Genomic DNA, 16,039 nt, shown 5'->3' on the forward strand with positions numbered 1-16,039 from the left:
TCTTGCTTATTTTATTTTTATTTTTCTGGCAGTGGGCAGGTGTTTTAAGCCAAGTGGCAGCGAGCGAAGAGAATTTTGCGCTCCAGGTCCGAGTCATCCTGGGACCCTTCAGCCAGAGCTTTAGCGAGGAAACAGCCCACCAGCCGTCTTCCTTCTCCAGGGTCGTGCTGGTTCCCTCCCAGCGTGGATGGGAGGCTCTCTGCCTGGAGAGGGTCTCGGTCCAGCCGTGGATTGGAAAAACGTCCAAGCAGGGGACGCGAGCTCTCTCCCGGATGAGTTCATTTCAATAGTCACTGTGTTTCATCGGATGCAGCTGGTTACATTTTTAATAGGCAGATGGCTAATTTTACAGTTCCAAGCCAATCTCTCACTGGACCCCAGCCAGAAAGCCGTGGTCGGGTAGTGCCCAGCAGAAAAGTTCAACAGGACACTTGGGGGGAACATATGCTAATGTCAGCCCTTTTACTTAAACGTCTTTAAAAAGAATATTCAGTGCTAAGCTGGGGGATTTTCATGGACTGGAGCCTAACACCAGATGGGTGGCCAGTCCTTAGGGCCCAGGCAAATGCTCTTAATCAGACTTGGATGGATGGTCAGAGAATCAAACAGTAACCAAGCCAGTCATCGGCGCGCGATTTTTCTCAATGACAACGGTGTGTACATCTGCAGAAATGACCTGGCTAACGAGAGAAGCGATGATCCTCCTAACTGAAGCCCCTCCCCGCGCTATCAGAGCTCGGAGGTCCCGCGACCGAACGACCGCCTCTGCAGCCCGGCTTCCGTTTCGAGTGTCCCTCCCCATCTGACCTTTATGGAGTTACCCTTGCCCATTCCCCCCACCCCACCCCCCACCCCGGGACAGTTCCCTCCCTCCAGGGCCGGGATCTCCGTTTGCAGTAAAGCAGCCTTAGTTTTCAACGATTTGGAATCTCCAAAGAGATGGCTCTTTTAGACATCTTCATTAAGAGGGAATTTGGAAATATCTCGCGTTTTGCTGTGCGTGTAATCAAGCATTTTTCCATAGAGAGGCTGCTGCCATTTGCACAAAGGGCTTTGAAATGCCCTAAAACAATCCCCCTGCAGCTTGGAGTGGGGGTAGGGGTGGGAGGGGGGTGGAAAAAAAAAAAAAAAAACCAAAGCAAAAAACAACAAACATTTTCTGGGAGGTGATAAAAGTCTGGGTTGCAAAGTGTCCTGATTCTGCCGCCTGTGATGAATGGCCATAGGGGGACTGGAAAACTATTTAAGGAACCACAATGGCAAATGCTGGTGTTTAAATGAGGCAAATGTTGTTTACCTCTAAGCAAAATAAAAGACAGGGATCAGAAGAAAGAGGGGGATCAAAAGCGCTTTCCCCAAACAGATTTATGAAAGAGAGTGATTTTTAAATGATTTCAACTCCTACTTTATAAAAATATTTTATGGGGCACTTTTCTGAAAATACCATGCATCTGAAGACTCTGCCTCCCTAAATCGCTTTCTGGATATGGTGGCACTACTTTTATCCAGAGATCCTGGGCACAGGACCCTATTTAAAACAATGCAAAAGAAACCAAGGAAGCCAGTCACCCCGCACAAGGCAAGCCGACTTTTTTTTTTTCTCCCCCAGGAAAAGAACCTTCAAACTTCAAATTGAATCTGTAAACGCCTCTATCAACTTTTTCTTTCACAAACCTGGAAAGCGGCTCGTTTTGTCTTACCGAGCGCGTTGTGAAAAGAGTTTTCTTGCCGAGTTTTTGTTTTATAATCAAAATAATTCAAGGGAAGTGACACGACTTTTCTTTTGAGATTTTTTTTTTATTTTTCTGGACAAAGTCTTGAAGAGGGAGAGGGAGAGAGAAAAATCGAACCAAATCTAAGACTTGCAGACAAAAGTTGCACACAATAGGAAAACCCTCAAAGATAGTTATAAATTATTCTGTCACTAAATTAAAGTATTGGTAGAAGGAAAATGTCTTAAAAATGTAAAATGAGGACTAGCCAGATACCTTCATAGTTAACAGAATTAGAGGAACTTATTTCTGGGGTGGATACCCAGAAATACATTTTAGCTTTTTTTTTTTTAAATGTAGTTTCAAGAAACTTTATCCCATTTACCAAAAAGGAAAGAAAAAAAAAAAAAAACTTTGAAAGAGAAAATAAAACAAAAGAAAAGCAGAAATGAGGGCAGTTTTTTAAACTAGGAGCCAACTGTTTGCTCTACTTGGCTTTATTTATTAGTTCTCAAGGTATTTAAAACTTGAGCATTAAAACTGCAGCATAATTTGCAAATGAATGTAGTTGCAGTTGTGAAAATATAACTCACAGCTGAATGTGGGTTATTCAGACAAATGGCTGCTTTGTTGGAGGAGGGGAAGTGAAGTTCTGTGTTAATTTATTACAAACTGCAGCATTTCATCCCTGATGTCCAGGCAACAATGTTTTTTATTTCAAGTAATTTATAAGCACTTCCCAGAGCACTTAGCGGTGATGTCCTTGGCTGTTTGGCTCCCAGAGACAGAGTGTATATGTATTTACTGTGGGAATTTGTTTTTAATAAAACTGTTGTAAGGCATTTTTATTCCTTTGCTTTGTTACATTAAAAACATTCACTGCATAAGTAATGTATTTTATTCCAAGTTGAAAGGCAGCAGATCACAGCCCGCGACTGTATTGGGGGGTAGAGAATAATGACGAGAGCAGTGATGTTTAAAGTGAACCCGACCACTTTCTGAGTCGCTCTAGAGGGTTTGCCTGCCTAGGTGGTGTAGGCCAGCAGCGGTCAGAAGCCCAAAGGCCCCACAAGTCTCCACAGGGCCCCAGGATGTGACCACTGGGCACTGACTCACACTGAAGAACTGCATAGAAAAAGCAGAGGAAAGTGTGTGTGTAACAAGAACACACGTGAGCGATTCAGAGCACATGTAAGCGATCCCTTGAAAGTGGGCATTAATTCCCCATATTTCCTAGAAGGAATTCACAATCCTAAGGAAACCAAAATTAACCTTTAGTTCCATTTTTAAGGAAAACCCATAGGCTTTCAGGTTCCTTTATACACATAGAGATCCATAGATGTATATTTTTTGAATCAGAATTACTTAGCAGAAACTGTGACAAGTTTTCAGCTTTGGTGAAGAATTGTGGAGAGATGGAAAAGGTGCAAGGATCTTGCTGCAAAGGCAAGAGGGTCTGAAGGTGAGGGTCTTTGGAGATTTCAGCTCCCTAAAGGCCTTCCCTCTTTGCTCTTTCTTAAGAAAGGGTGAATTAGTTGAAGTCATAGCTCATGAATCTGTCCATCTATCTACCATCTATCCATCCATCCATCCATCTATCCATCCATCCATCTATCATGTGGTTTTATCATCCTTGACACTTCAACCAGGAGAAAATAATTTGCTCTCCTCCTGATGCCACAGACAATTTCCATACGCATGTTCTTGGAACAAGAGAATCACTCCAGCTTTAACTTCCGTCACATGGTGCCTTCCATGTGAACACAGTAGATTCAGTCTTGGGCTCCAGTGGTAAAGCTTGTGCAAGGCCTTGCAGCCTACTTAGGTACAGGAATTCTACAAAATGCAGCCTCATAATTATCTAGACACATTTGAAAAGTTCTTTATAATTTGAAAATTGCTTTGACTTTTAAGAAGAAATTTGATGAGCAATTACTCTATAATAATAGATTTTTAAACTTATTATTTAAAAAAAAAAATGAGAGAACTGTTTGAATAAAGTACCCGAAGGAGAATCTAGTTTTTTTTTTTTTTTTTCCTCCTCTTTGGCCACTAGTGTTTCTAGAAGTGATGAAAAATGAAAATACAGTTTGCTGTGTTAATTGGCCATAAAAATAATATTTATTTTTTGTAAGGAACCATGGAAGTAAGCCCTGACCTGGGGCACAGGGAATTGAAGGCACTCGGGAAGGGAATCTAATAACAATCACATCGCCACACTTAATGCCAGCGTAGTCATTCTGTCCTCATCCACTCCTTGTATCTGATGGAGAAGAATCGGTAAACACTTTCTCTGGTTCCTTCTGCTGCTTTATTTCAAATCAACTGATCTTTTACAGATCAACTCCAGGACGCTTTCCTGACTTCATTCACTTCTTACGTCCCTTAACTCTGAAGCTTCCCAGGCTGGGGCGTGTGAGCAAGGGCCCTCTATGAAGTTCATGGGGAAAATGAAATTAAACAATATATTAGTCTGATGCAAAGCACAATATCTGAAATGAGTGCTTACTAGTCATAATATTCATTTCATCGAAATTTTAAAACTCCCTCATATGGGCACTTCAAAATTTTTTTTGGATCCAAATAAATGTATCCTTGAATTCCATTTTCCACGAATTTTTTGAAGACCCCTCCTATGTGAAGAAATTAAAATTTTCAGGGATACAAGGCCATTAGGGATCACAAAGTGAGCTTCCTCTGGGTCTTGCTTGTCTCATGGGGAGGTGAGCAGGTGAATTGGGGAAGGAGGGGCGACGGGCACTGGCGCTGGAAATTCTTACAGAATGAGAGGGAGGAACAGAACTTGGCTCGGTGTTCAGTTCCTCAGGGTTTGGTGGGGTCCAACCTAAACCCCTTCCTCTGGGAATTCTCAAGGCTTGGGTCCCTTGGATCAAAAGGATGCCATTTGTTTTTCCCTTACTGTAGAAACCCACTTAAGAATAAGCCATAAGAAAGTCATGTTCAGGAATTTTTTTCTCTTAAGAAATGCAAGAGAAAGAAGAAAACAGAAAAAGATAACACATCAATTCGTGATTTGACAGTGACAGCTAAGCATATTTAGCTGACACTGGAAACAATTATCTATCAATCAAATGATCCTCAATTTAAAATTTGTCCAAACAAATATTTACCATGTATGATGAATCTCAGTGCTTCTGGAGGGAGTCTGCTCCTTTGAACACATCTCAAATATCACTTGTCTAAGCCGAGATGATTTTTTTAACCCACTTTAGGCACATCCTTAATGAGCTATGATGGTTAATGTATATGCTACAGAATGCTTGGGCAGGAGATAACCTTAGCTCGTCTCTAGAAACTGAAGCCACAGCGGCCATTCCCAACTGACCAGCCATTTGACAGCACCATTCTGCATGCTAAATACTACTTAACAGAAAAAAAAATAATGCCAAGAAGTAATAAAGTTTAGAAGCCTTTCCATCCGAGCATGGAATCCCAGGCTCTGCTCACAATGTGCTCTCGCGCGGATCCTCCGGGGCTGGTGTGGAGCCCTCTTGTGCACAGCTGGCAAGCTCCGGAGGCTGACTGCCTCAGCTCATTCTCAGATCTGCTTCCTCCCAGCTACGTGATATTGGGTTGGTGACTTTATCATCGTTGTGCCTCAGTTTCCCCACTAGCAAAACTGGGCTAATAATAGAAACGCTTCCTCCAGAGGGATATTGTAAGGATTAAATACATTTCTTGATATTTTCTATGTGTCAACCAAGCTTGAGACGTAGGGAAAGCCTTCGTGTTTTGCAGCACTATTATTTCAAAGCAGAGTCTGGTTAATATATGAGTTGAGTCGCAGCCACACTGGAGCTCCCCTGGTAGTCTTGCTCAGGGGTAGGATGCTTTCTCTGTCTACTTCGTTTTTCTAAGCTCTTCACTGCAGCTCTGACACTCATTCTCTGTCTCCCCCAGTCTCTTGCTTTCTCTCTTTGTCTTTGCTTGTTTTCCCTGAGCCTGTATCTTATCTCCTAGAGTTATCTCTAGATATCTTCATTCCAGCTCTATCTATTCCATTTGTATTTGTTTATTTGCATACGTTTTGCAAGAGCTTCCCTTAACAAGCTTTGGAACAGGCATGACAGTGCTAGATGGTTAAGGAGCAGGACAAAAAGTGCCACAGGAGTCTAAGGAGGTCTTTAGTCTCTTCCGAGTTGGGCGAATAGAGACTTCTTGGGGGGAAAGAGAGACCCCAGCATTGCTCAAAAAGACAGAAGAAAAGTGCTCCTTGAAGTGGCTGATGCTTCTAGTCTCTGTCAGACTCTAGGGGAGCAGATGCTGGGATGGAGGATGAGTGTGGATGAAGGTCAGGTCCTTGGGCACCTGAGACTCAGAGGCCTGCTCCTTCCTCTTCGTTCCTCTGGGTCTTAAGCCAATTTTCTCACTTCTCCCCTGGTAATGATACATGTGAAATTCATTCACACTAGTGGAGAGAGCTAATTCAGTTTCATGCAGCATTGCTTTGAGGAGTTTGGATTTTAATAAAGGAACAAAAGATTACCATTAGGTTGAAGGACAGGGGCAACAAATTGGCAGACTATGGTCAGTATTTGGCCCTAACATGTCTTTGGGCAGTCCACAGTGTGACATCAGAAAACACAGATAGGGGCCATTGGTAGAATTTATGAGCATGTCTGGATGTGTGACCTCCCTGGCTGGGTCGGGGCTGGCCTGCCTTCATCTTCTCTCTCCCCACACATCAGTGAGCCCTTGGGTGCGATCCTCTTGTTCGACAAGTTCGTTCTCAAATGTTGTTGTCCTCTAAGTCCAAAATAATGGAGGTCTTCCCCCATCCTATGTATTGGGCATCTCCCAAAAGAGGCAGGCCAGCCACAAAGACCCCGCCCTCCCCCGCCGGGTATGGTATCACTATGTTTGGACTTTATACTTCCTACTTTTGTTTCTTATAAGATATATATTTGTATCTACTGTCTAATATTCAAAATGCTTCAGTAAGCATACCTGTGTGGGCACGCATGTTCACACACTTTTGACTGATGGTGTGCATCACCCAACATGGGAACCCTTGTTGCTACTCTACGGTGTACTTGGGAACAGTTGTTATAAAATGAATGTATGCAAAACACATGTTAATTCATGAATAGCAAATGAGCCAGATGGAGCTGTACCAAGGATGCCAGGAGACAGATAGCTCAAAGAAACAGATAAGTGCTGAGAGAGAGGGAGAGGGAGAGGGAGAGAGAGAGGGAGAGAGAGAGAGAAGTGAGAGGAAGAACAAAAAGACAGATATCATGGTACATATGAGCCTTAAAAAAACCCACATTGTCCATGATGGATTATCTTCATTATGAGAGAACTGGTTCATGGGGGAAGGCAAACTCCTGAGTAGAATTCTTGATGCATCCATGTGGAGTTGGGAATGAGCTTTGAAAAACTCTATTCCTATTGGTAATTTTATGCATTTGAAAAATCAGTTTTTGTGAGTTTAAGCAATTTCTCCAGGGTCATCAGCAAGCCTTCCTGGATGATAAACGTGGTCATTTCAGGGTTCTGGGAAGTGAGCAGAGGGTGCAAGTCTTAACGATGGCCGATAAGAACACACAGGAGCAAATTTCCCTCTTCCGTTCACAAGCCCAGAATGCATCTTTTCTTGGAAACACATTCTTACCATTTCCCCCAAAATGAAATCTGATTCTTTGCTCTTCTGCATGGTGAGTCCAGGCCGTCAACCACCTGGTCGATTGTCTTCAGGGAAAATCAGTTAATCAGAAAAACATTCAAGGAAAATATACTCAGTAAGAACAAGGGTTTTGGGGTCAAATGAATGTGAGGTCAAGTTCCAAGTCTGCTTGTCACTCGGGTAGGATCTCCAACAGATCACCTGTCACACGGAGAGAATCATAGATCTTACTGCATCAGGCTCTGGCCAAGATGGAAATGAGGACTATAGGCAAAGTCCATAGACAGTGTCTAGCACCTAAAAGGAAAATGTAGATCTTTTTGAGATGCAAATTAGCTTCATGACCTCAGCTCTTATCTGTCTGTGTGTGGAGGACATTCTGGGAACTGGCGGCAGCAGCAGTGATATCCAGGGCTTCTTCAGTGTTTGATGAGCTGGGCTGGCCCCTCTTCCTGCAAGGCACCCCAAGTCTCCTGTATGTGAGTGACATCACACGTTGCTAAGACAGGCTGGGTCCAGGGACAGAGCCCAGTCACTTAGAAACAAGACAAATGACCAGGGATTGAGTGAGTGCAGCCTCTGTGCGTGCTTTGTCGGAGAAGCCTGTAGATCTTTGACTACCCAAGAAAGAAGTCTTGCTCTCTTACAGAAAAAGTATTCTAGCTCAGTCTGGTCCAGAACAGCTAGCCTTTCCTTTGTAAGAACTTACTATTTTGTCAAGGAAGTCATTTGATTTTCGGTATAAAAAGACCTCTTGTCTTCTCCCTCTCCCTCTCCCTCTCCCTCTCTCTCTCTCTCTCTCTCTCTCTCTCTCTCTCTTTCTGTTCTTTTTCCCCAATTCCTCTGCCTGTCCCATCTCCCAACAGTTTTCTGTTGGGAAACTCTCAATGTAGGACAGACCAAAAGCTCTCATTGTGTCCCAGAACCCAAGGAAGAGGATTGGCCAGAGAGTGGCCTGTGAAACATCAGTCCACCTTTTATTCTTTCTCTGTGGCTCCTCTTGTGGGTGCCACCAGCCCCCTGAGGAGGATTCGAAGAAGCTGCTCCCTTATCATCATGCCATCTTGCTGTTTGTAAACAGCTTTCATCCATGTATTTATATAGATTATCTTATACAGTGGGGTGGGAGAAAGAGAGAGCAAGCGAGTGAGCAGGTTCCTACTCATTGGTTCACTCTCTACATCTCCACAATGGCTGGGGCTGGGAAAGATCAAAGGCAGGATCCAGGAACTCAATTCAAGTATTCTAAGTAGGTGGCAGGAACCCAACTACTTGAGCCATCACCACTGCCTCCCAGTGTCCACATTAGCAAGAAGGTAGAGTCAGGAGCAGGGGCAGGGCATTGAATTCAGGTTACTGCAGTACAGGCTGTGCTGTCTTCCAGTGTTTTCACCACTAGGCAAGACTGCCCCATCCACACCATGCTTGAACAATGGCGGCATCCCCTTTGCTCCAACTCAACTCCAGAGACCCCAAGGTGACTTTCTCTGCCTTTTGTGTGAAGAGCACTCCCTGATGACATGCCACCCCCTGAGCCCAGCCTTCTGTGTACTTGTGACTGTTCTTGCTATGCAAAGAAATGAGTTCAAAGCCTGGTCTCCAAGGAGGTTGGTGGGGACAGTCCCTTCACTGCAAAATCAAATACCCCAGCAGGAAAAGGGAGGTCAGCACTGTGCTACTGATGGAGGTGGGCATCTGGCTCCAAAAGCTGTCCCTGGACCTGGAGATCCCCTGGCTCCTGGGGCTTCTCCAGATTTTGGGCTTCCTTCCCCAAGTCCCTCCAAGCTGGGGGACGGGCTCCTTCCCCTTAGCATGGCTCCCTTTATCAGTGTGGAATAGGAACTTCCAAAACCCCATTAACTAGTAATCACTCAGGGCCAGTGAGGGCGCCTCTACCACCCCAGGAATATCCAATTAGCAAATCATGATCGGCCCTCCAGTGAAAGAAGTCAGACCCATTATCTGTGATGTCCCCAATTAGAGTGTTTATTCATGAAAGACTGAGCCGAGCTGGCCTGCGCAAGGCTCCTTCTTTCCCCAAGCCTCACCAGATGAAGCATGGCTTCCCACCCCCACCCCCACCACCCCTCCAGTCCCGACAGCCCCCTCCCCCGAAGCCTCCCCCCAGCAGCCTGCCCCAAATCACGAGGAATTCTGTTAGCAGCAGGATGGAAGAGTCAAATTCTTCAGGTCTGGTCATGCCTGACTTGACTTCCATGTTTTGTGCTCCTTTCTGGGGGTGGAAAAAGAAATGAATGGAGCCCCAAAGGGTGGCTGTGATTTAGTTAGTATTTATCAATCTCACTTTAGCAGCAAACCTGGCATTTATCAGACACGGAGAATGCCCCAGGTGCTGGGGGGGGGGGGGGGGGGAGGGTCTCGCTCTTTCCCCTTCCTGCACTCTCTCCTCCCTCACAATCAGTTATGTTCTAACTGCATGCGTGGAACAAAAAAAAAAAAAAAAAAAAAAAAAATCCGCCTACCCCCAGACTCAAAATGATCCGTAGTGATTTGGTGGTCCAGCCGCACCCACTTCCATTTTACAGAGGAGGAAACACAATACGTGTTATTAGATTTGGTTGTTTGAGAAATCTCTCCATTTTTAGATAGCAGCGAATATAACCCCATTTGAAAAAAAAAAAAAAATGCTTGGATCAGTGTCCTGATCATAGAGCTGTAAAAATAATGAACACAGTGTTTGTTAGGAAGGTGCTCTTCCTGATTCTGGAAAAACGGACTCAATGGAAAAAGATATTCTGCTGCATTCTTAAACAGAGCAGTTCCCTTCTGCGGGCTGCAGAGAGAAGATCCCAGCCCCAGAAACATCTTGAGGCCGGACGCTGTAGGCTTCGGCATAGCGCGACTTCCCTTCCACCATCAGGACCCAGGCTCAAATCTTCTGCCCACCACAAGGGAAATTTATATTCATCACTATCTTTTCTGCTGAGACAAGTTGCTTAGGGGAATTAGGGACCATTGCTCTCCACCAAAACTTGTCAGGCTGCTGGCGAAAACACAAGCTGTCTGTTTATATTCCTAGAGCCAAACACGGTGTTTTCTATAATTCTGATTAGCATCTACTTGGCCCCTTCCTTGAAGTATCCTCTGTGGAAATGTTCCAGATAGAAATCTCTGAGCTGCAGCAGTCCCCGCTGAGCTGGAGCCGGCCGGGACCAGCTCAAGACGGCTGCCGGTCAAAATGGCAGGAATTCAGCAAACCGGTTTTTAAACACGGCCATGATTGAAATTGACACTGTAGAAAAAACTGACAATTAAGCGAAGGGTGTGAAAGGTGACCGCGCTGCACACGCCACTTCCCAGATGGTTTGACCACTCCGTCCTGGGGAGATCTGCCCTTGAACTTGTCTACTTCGACGGCGCCTGCGTGGAGGAAAGCCAGTGGGACAGCGCGCTGCGGCTGAGCGTCCCTTCCCAAAGCCACGCTCACAGCGCTCCACGGGCCACTTGGAAGCAACCACGGAGGGAGAGAACATTTGCCCGGTGGAACTCAGACACTCTGCGAGCCCCGCCCTTCTAGCCGGTTGTTAAACATTCGCCAGCAGGTTCTGGTTAGCGCAGCCCCGCGTGTAACCCCCGCATACCTGGCATCGTTGGACGAATGCGGAGTCTGCACGAGGGCATTTCATAACTAACTCCACCGTGCTCCATTTCCTATCAAGCCCTTCGGTGCTGTGCTTTTTGGGGGGACTTTTTTTTTTTTTTTTTTTTTCCTAATTAACATCATGTCATTTCCTACCTTTCAAACAGAAACCCTGCCAATTCTCCAGTGTTTCCTTGAGCTAGGAGGAGGTTGAGTACCACCGTAGTTTCGTGGTCCGTGATAGTGATATTCTCAGGAGACCGGCTGAATATCATTTTCTGTACGTTAAACGACCTAGACAGCTATGAAATTCTAGTTGTTCTTTTGGCTTTGACTGCCTTTTAAAACAGTTTTGTGGATTAGTGAAAAGATGTCAGCTGTCACTCATGCTTTTAATGACACAAATAATCTATGAATACATGTTCAGAGAAAATTGATTAAAAAGAGAAACGCCCCTCAAACCATTTCCTATTCCCTGCCCATGAATAATCCTTATTCCATTTTGGTGCTTTTGAGTACACATCTATACATATATAGATATCATTGTGTATGATAAGTAATACATTTCTATGGATGCACTACATATCTGGGAATCACCATTGTATTCTGTGGCAAAATTGCTTCATTTATATCTTAAATTTTTCCGATGTGCATGCAAGCGCACTTCAAAAAACTCATGGAAATGGAATTTTTAAAAGAAGCTTATTTGATGTAAAAAAATGGAATCCGTGCATTTGAAGGGTCTTCAAAAAGTTCACGAAACACATGAGTTATGAAAAATTATGCATGGATTTCAAAATATTATTGCTTCAAATAAGCCTACCTTTTAATTATATTTTTTCCTGAATTTTTGTAGGTACTTTCTTTTCCTTTTTTTTTTTTTAAGATTGTTTATTTATTTATTTGAGAGGTAGAGTTAGAGAGAGAAAGAGAGAAAGGTCTTCCATCGCTGGTTGATATTTTCTTATATGCAGGTCTTTACCATTCTTGGTGATACTTGGAGGAATCAAAGCCTTGAGTTCACCATTATGCTACTGATGGGCTTTTGGTCTGGCTCCAATTTGTTGTGTGTTACAAACAAAGCCACATTTCACATCCTCCTTCATATGTCTTGTCTACATGCATGTGTATTTGTGTTTAACTTTTGTGAAAGAGAATGTTTAAGTCGTAGGGGTAGTTGTCACCTTTTGTTCCCTCATTAGCTCTAAATAATATCAATGAAATTTATTACTATTTCCTCATTGTAGTTTAACTTTATACCCATGAGTACATGGGCTCTGATATGAATAGACAATCACAGTTAATCATAAGCTCCTAGGAGTTTTGTGACTGTTTTGAGGTTTCTCAACGACTCTCCCCTGGATGAGTGATGGGTGTAGATCTCTGTTTGGAGGTGAGGAGGAAGCATGGTGTTCCTGGGACAGGGTCTGCAGGACGCATCCCTTCCCCACGATCTTCTCCTTAAGCTTGCCCCAGCGGCCTGCCATTGACCTTGGCTACCTCTCTGTGCTTGAGAGCTTTATCCAATACTTCAGAAAGCCACTGGGCCCAAGAGGTAGGCCGGAAGTAATGGGGCCTTAACAGCCTCCAGACACTGTTCTCAATGTGGAGTGAAAGCTTAAACACTCGAGCTCCCTCCCAGCCAGGGTGGGGCTGTTCTGAGGCCTCCCAGTTCCCCTGGGAGATTGAGCTCCAGTTGCCCGCAGGGGTAGCCAGCCCTTCGTTGGCCACTTCCCCTTCCCCAACTCACTGCCCTGCTCCTCTACCCGGACATCAGGCCTCCCTCCCTGGCCCTGTCAGTGATCTGCATTTGAATCCCCATCTCCGGGTTGCTCCTGGAGGAACCCGAATCCTTCCTTCCGGCATATCTTCCCTACAGGGCCATCATGGCAGCCTGGACCCCAGGGAAGCGGTGTTGCTAAGCGCATGCAGCGCTTTTCCTCACTTGTTGCAAGAGACAAGTACCCTCTTTATGAACTCATCAAGTTCTGTCTGGCTGCCTTTGTACAGAACTTTGGGAACCATGATTAGAACAGCAGGGGGTGCTGGTTAGGATACGCGCTGCATTTTAATAGACACCCTCCCGTGGAGGGAGCGAGGAGAGACTCGCACTGTCTTTGTGCCCAGTGCAGTTGAGAGAGAAGGGCTCACAGTGGCTCCAGAACACTGGGCCTCCATCTGGAAGTTGGGAGACTTGGGCGAGATGGAATCAGTTTTGATTCAGAACATGAAGCCTTGGGATCGACCCAGAAGCCAGAAGCCAGGCAGCATGGGCTTCCTCATAAGGTAATGTTCCTCTGGGTGAGGATGAGGCCTGGCACAGGGAGGCACATCACATCATCCCTGGGCCAAGGTCAAAGTGCCCCAGAGCTCTTCACTGGGGGGTTTAAGAGCAGGCTGCCAGTTGTTTCAGAATCGTTAGAGGTTCTTACGGCTTCTTTGAGCTGACAAAGCCTTTGGTTAAAACTGTCCCCTTTCCACTCCTGAGCCTGGGCTAGGACCAGTTGGTAGTGACAGTCAACTTCCTGATCCTGACACACAGAATTCTTGTCCTCACTCACCTGCACTTATTTCTCTTGCTTCAAACAGCACTCCGGCAAATGGGTCCCAATTTAGCAAGTCACAATAGTGGTAAATCCTTATCAAGTACAGTCCTAGGTATTATGCTTTGTGATTCACACACATCATCCCACTGGGTCCTTGGAGAACGTGCACGTGAGATGAATAAGAGAATTACTATTCCCACTAGATGGGGAACTGAGGTACAGTCTCTGAGCCCAAGTTTCTCCAGTGAGGATGATGGGGGTTGTCAGAATCATTGCAGGAGCGGTACATGTGTAGCCAGCGTAGGCAGTTGAGTAGGTGGCCTGCTGCAGGCGGTGTTATTACCGTTATTATTGTCCCATGTTCCATCTCCACACACCCTGTGCTTAGTCACAATCAACGGCTCACTCCACTCTCAACATGAGTGTTTGCATTCAGTCTTCCAGCTGCGTGCAATGCTTTTTCCCTTCTCTCTCTGATCTCCTACAATCCTTTAAGGCCCAACATAAATGTCATCATCTCTGGGAGAACTTTGGAAATCCTCTTGGAGTCATGCCTTTATCAGTGGTTCCATCTAATAAGGAGGCAGTTTGCTGGTTAACAGCGTAGGCACTGGAGACAGACGACCAGCTTCTCACAAGGAGTGACTCCACCTCCTCACAGATATGTGAGGAGGATTAAGTTCCTTTGTGTGCAAAATGAGGAAAACTCTAGCACCCAGCTCATAGGATCACTATGAGCTTTAAATGAGAGAAAGTATGCAAAAGGCTTCGTGTGGGACTGGAAACTTAGTAAATGTTCAATAAATCTTATTTGCATTATTTTAGTATTATGAACATATCCATCATATCATTTAATAGTCAGTATGACTTGCTTATTTATAAATAACTTTCTATTCATTTTTTAAAAAATGTTGCCTACACTAACGCTTGGTGTATCATATTTGATGTTGGATGGATAGATGGATAAGTGGGGAGATGGGGATGGATTGATGGTTAAATGGATAGTTGGGTAGTTGGTGCCTGGTTTGATGGATGGATCAAAGGGTTGACTTAATGTTTGCTAACAGATACACTGTCAAATTAGAAGAACATGAGGGTCACCAATTCTTTAGTTTGACTTCCAATTCTTTAGTTTGAACCTGGGATGTAAGAGAAGAGAAAAACCAAAAACCTGAAAATTTAAGAAGGCTAATCCTTCTTAATAGACTTTTTTTCAAAAGTAAAAATTTATTTATTCATTTGAAAGGCAGAATTACACATAGAGAGGGAGAGACAGAGAGAAAGAGAGAGACAGACAGAGAGAGAGAGAAAGAGAGAGAAGAGAGAGAGAATCTTCCATCTACTGGTGCACTTCCCAAATGGACACAATGACTAGGGCTGGAACAGGCCCAAGCCAGAGCCTAGAACTCCATCCAAGTCTCCCACATGGGTGGGAGGGGAAGTGGAACAGCCGGTATTGCATGCTGGTGTTGCAGGTGGCTTAACCTTCTGGGCTTTAATGCTTACTCCAAGAGAGGACCTCAATTGTCTCAACGACACCTTTCACTTCCAAATGCTCGTCTTCACATTTCCCCATGTCCAGTACCTAGAGATACCAGAGTGTCTTTCAGAGACCCACTGAGCAAACTGATTTACCACGTGAGCATCAGGAAAGTCTCAGACAAATTGGGCTGTCCTGGGGCCGGAATCCAGGTGAAGAAAAAGAGAAACTGGGGTCTGGGCTTGGAAATGTCTTACTGATTTTTCTGGGTCTCCCACACAGGTGCAGGGGTCCAAGCATTTGGGCCACCTTCTGCTGCTTTCCCAGGCACATTAGCAGAGAGCTGCATAGGAAGTGGAGCAGCCAGGACTCAAATTGGCGCTCATATGGGATGCTGGCACCGCAGGTGGAGGCTTAGCCTACTAGGCCACGGTGCCTGCCCATCTTCCTGATTCTTCTTAGTGTCAAGGCTCCAAGCTGACGATTCAATGGTTTGCCAACAAGACTAAATTTGCTGTGATATGCAATGGCTTGATTTAGCTGCAGGGTCTTGGCATTTGATTTTCAACCTTGAGGGTTCTGCCTGGTTTCTCAGTCATCCAACTGTGCCCATTGGGCTAAATCTAAGCTCTTGGCGGAGCTCTGATTTCTTAGATTTAATGGGCTGCATGCCTCGAAATTCCCCCAGGTGAAAATCACCTCCGTCCCAATCTCGTACGCACACTGCACCATCAAGGACCCTCTCCCCTTTGCTAGAAGTGAAGCACAGGGAAAGGATCATGTTTAAGATAGTCCTCTGCCTGTGAGTTGCCACTCCCGGAAGACTTCATCTTCATCCCCAACAAAGGACTTGACTTACCTTTGTGTAGAATGATCACAAAGAAAATTAACTGTAGAAAGTTTGCCTCTGATTAATCAACAAGGTAAGTATTCATTCCAGTTGGACTTACTAACTGAACTTAAGCCTTTTGGTGGAACACTTAGAAAGAGTGGAACCAACTTTGTACTGAGCCCAAAACAGGTGCTGAGCTTACCCTTACAGGGAAAATAAGG

General features: G+C 44.9%; 1 long non-coding RNA gene across 1 annotated transcript in view; it reads left to right on the top strand.

Moving 5' to 3' along the window:
• Positions 1-12,630: 12,630 nt before the first annotated feature.
• Positions 12,631-16,039, top strand: part of LOC127491302 (uncharacterized) — a 47,585-nt gene continuing 44,176 nt past the window's right edge. The window contains exon 1 of the long non-coding RNA XR_007919872.2: positions 12,631-13,246. This is a non-coding gene — a long non-coding RNA (uncharacterized lncRNA). The remainder of the gene's footprint in view (positions 13,247-16,039) is intronic.

Source organism: Oryctolagus cuniculus, chromosome 18 (assembly GCF_964237555.1).
Source record: "Oryctolagus cuniculus chromosome 18, mOryCun1.1, whole genome shotgun sequence".
NCBI classification, from domain to species: domain Eukaryota; kingdom Metazoa; phylum Chordata; class Mammalia; order Lagomorpha; family Leporidae; genus Oryctolagus; species Oryctolagus cuniculus.